This window comes from Odocoileus virginianus, chromosome 12 (genome assembly GCF_023699985.2).
Source record: "Odocoileus virginianus isolate 20LAN1187 ecotype Illinois chromosome 12, Ovbor_1.2, whole genome shotgun sequence".
NCBI classification, from domain to species: domain Eukaryota; kingdom Metazoa; phylum Chordata; class Mammalia; order Artiodactyla; family Cervidae; genus Odocoileus; species Odocoileus virginianus.
The window spans coordinates 2,440,191-2,443,882 of record NC_069685.1 but is presented as its reverse complement, the minus strand read 5'-3'; the positions used below and the strand labels follow the sequence as shown (position 1 = coordinate 2,443,882).

Sequence of the window (3,692 nt, the reverse complement as noted above, 5' to 3'; positions counted from 1 at the left end):
TGGGCCTGGGCTTTTGTTTTTTTTGGGGAGATTTTTGATCACAGTTTTGATTTCAGTGCTTGTAATTGGGTTGTTCATAATTTCTATTTCTTCCTGGTTCAGTCTTGGAAGATTGAACTTTTCTAGGAATCTGTCCATTTCCTCCAGGTTATCCATTTTATTGCCATATTGTTGTTCATAATTGTCTCTTACAACCCTTTTTATTTCTGCATTATCTGTTGTAACCTCTCCTTTTTCATTTTTTCTCTCTTTTTTCTAAACATGTTTATTACAACCAATACAATTCACATCTGACTAGCTTTGCTTCCTCTTCCCTCCCACAACCAAGTTCATTGGGCCATTTCCTCATATTTGAGCAATCAATGTACTTTCAGCACACATGCCCAGCAGTACTTTTAAGTCCATTCTTACAGGGTCCAAATGGAATTCAATAATTTATACAAACAAGAGGGTTATGCTCAATCACTGCAATTTTAAGCTCCTGTACACAGAATGAAAAGATTATAGAAAAGTGCCATAGCAACAGTGCCTTAAGAAAGGAGAAAAAGGGGAGTCTTAAAAAATGGATAACATCAGATCATGGATTTTAGCGGGAAATGGAACACACAGGAAATGAAAAACATTTCTCTGCAAAACAAATGGAGAAGCACTGCTCTTGATCAGGTGCAAATGTGGAAACAGTTGTTTCATGATATTTTGTGCATAGCCCATATGGTTCAAAATCGCATCCTTAGACACAGATTGCCTGGTGTTTGCACTGAATTTTTGAAAATGCAAGATTTCTGAATGATCAATTAACCCCCTCCCCCAAATTTGTCTTTAAAAAAACTAATTTTGCAGACAGGTTTACATGTAAAAGGCCAGGTATTCAGCCACCACAGCATTGATTAGTTTTGGATGTCTAAGCTCTGTTACACATAGCTTCCCATGGCTTCACTCTACAAAGCATATTTACAACATGAAGAATACATCTACAAGAAATCTACATTTCAGGGGTTTTAAAAATCAATCTTGTATATTTCCCCTGAATTGAATCTCACAGACCCTGACCCCTTGACATTTCCTTTGCCCAGCCTAATGGTCCAAAGTCTACTTAAATGCAGCTCAAAAGTGTTAAGACTGGGTGACAGATTTACAGATGTGTCCACATTAGAATTATTAAGTTGCAGCGTGGCTTGCAAAGCAGAAAGCAACTATCTAAGCAGATTTGGGTACTGAAGTAATGGAAGTATTGCTGACTGTGGAACAGAAGAGACAGGAATTGCCAAAGCGGGTGCTGGAGGTGCAGATGTGGAGTCCAAAGGCTGAAGATGTGGAGGTTGTGCAAGAGTGTGATGCAGACTTTTCTCCAGATGTAGATTCTTTTCTTTCTTTTCTCTGAGCAGGGACAGGAGATGGTGTAGGCAGTTTTAATAAAGTAGATGCTCCATTACCATCAGATGATTTCTTTGGCTGGTAGTCAGACTGTAGAGTAAATGGACTGGAAGGAACAATGCTTGGGGTAGCAGCTGGATGAACCACTGCTTCGATGGGGTGCTGTCCTGGCTCAGAACTACTGTGAGTCTCTGCTCTTGGCAGTCTGTCGTCTCCATCAATTGTGTGTGCTCTGAGACAGAATATTATGTGGGAGCAAACTACTGGCATCACTGGAATGCTTGTCTTCCATTCCACTGCAAACCCACCAGTGGCTGTTGCCTTGCATCACCTCTCTTCTGTAATCTCTCTCTTTTGGGAAGCTGTTAACTGCCATCTTGCTTGTTTCTTTTTGTCTCTCTTCTCTTTCAAGCCTCTCTTTTGGTTCTTCCCATTGTGAAACTTCTGTTTGACAACCGTTGCAGTATTTTTTCCCAGAGGAGCTAATATGCTCAGACCAGCCATGTGCAGAATCATTAGGTGCGTCTGAAGTTTCGCTTGGATTAGAAGAACGTGAATTTGAACTATAGAGAGCGATGGGGTTGTGTGCGTTTCTTGGGGAGAGTAACTGGTCCCACCATGCCTCTCTCTAACTCTGTGAATATGCACACTTTCGGCCGTACTGTGACCTGTGCTGTCACTGTGTTTGTTTTCAAGACTGTCAGATCTCCGCAGCACTTTGCTCGGCGGTGAAGGATCTGCGGCATCTCGCGTTTTTATCAGGTCTGTACTCACCACTGCTGGGGCGACACGTCGATGAACACTTAAGTGCGCATCGCTGACCTCTGCTGTTTCCTCACATACAGTTGCCGTCAATGCTCGGGCTGTGAGAGTGTCGGGGAGAGGGGAGCGGCCGCGGGAGACAGCAGGCAGGAGGGGGAGCAGGTGGGTGGGGCAGGCCCGATGCGCCCTCGGCAGCACTCGGCACCTCCCCGTCACTGGCGCCCATGCTCCCGGGCCATCGCCTCTGTCCGCACCGCGCTCACACTCAGCTCAGGCCAGCGACAGCAAACAAAGGAGCGGACCAACAGGACGCGTCCTGCTCACCCCAGGGAGAGCGCAGCTGCCTTCTCAGCCTGCTCCTCATCCGGTTCTGCCCATTCCTTCCCGTCTCCCCGCCTCCTCCGCCGCCGCTGGGTCCTTCGCTTCCTTCTCCAGCGGCCCCGCCTCCACCGCAGCTTCACCAGCTCACTTTTTCATTTCTAGTTTTGTTGATTTGATTCTTCTCTCTTTCTTGGTGAGTCTAGCTAAAGGTTTGTCAATTTTATCTTCTCAAGGAACCAGCTTTTAACTTTATTAATCTTTACTATTGTTTCCTTCATTTCTTTTTCAATTATCTCTGTTCTGATATTTATTATTTCTTTCCTTCTGCTAATTTTTTTTTGGGGGGGGTTCTTTTTCCAGTTGTTTTAGGTGTAAAGTTAGCTTGTCTATTCAAGGTTTTTCTTGTTTCTTGAGGTTTTGCTATAAACTTCCCTCTTAGAACTGCTTTTGCTCCTTTCCATAATATTTGAGTTGTCGTGTTTTCATTCTTATTTGGTTCTAGGAATTTTTAAATTCCCTATTGATTTCTTCAGTAATCTGTTCATATTTAGAAATGCATTGTTTAACCCCCATGTGTTTGTGTTTTTTACAGTTTTGTTCTTGTAATTGATGTCTAATCTCACAGTGTTGTGGTCAGAAAAGATGCTTGATATGATTTCAATTTTCTTAAATTCATCGAGGTCTGATTTGTGACCCAAGATGTGGTCTATCCTGAGATTGTTCCATGTGCACTTGAGAAAAGGTATATTCTTCTGCATTTGGAGAGAATGTCCTAGGATGTCAATGAGAGCCATCTTGTCTAATATATCATTTAAGACTTGTGTTTCCTTATTAATTTTCTGTTTTGATGATCTGTCCGTTGGTGTAAGTGGGGCGTTAAAGTCTCCTACTATCATTGTGCTACTGTCAGTTTCTCCTTTTATGTCTGTTAGTGTTTGTCTTATGTATTGAGGTGCTCCTGTGTTGGGTGCATAGATATTTACAATTGTTGTGTCTTCCTCTTGGACTGATCCCTAGATCATTATGTAGTGTCCTTCCTTATCTCTTGTAATAGTCTTTCCTTTAAGGTCTACATTGTCTGATATGAGGATTATTACTCCAGCTTTCTTTTGCTTTCCATTTGCGTGGAATATATTTTTCCATCCTCTCACTATCAGTCTATATGTTTCTTTAGGTCAGAAGTGGGTTTCTTGTAGACAGCATATATATGGGTCTTGTTTTTGTATCCTTTAAGC

The 3,692-nt window shown here is 42.4% G+C and overlaps 1 pseudogene; it reads right to left on the bottom strand.

Moving 5' to 3' along the window:
* Positions 1-998: 998 nt before the first annotated feature.
* On the bottom strand, positions 999-2,500 carry LOC110136097 (WW domain-containing adapter protein with coiled-coil pseudogene; annotated as a pseudogene).
* Between the last annotated feature and the right edge of the window lie 1,192 nt (positions 2,501-3,692).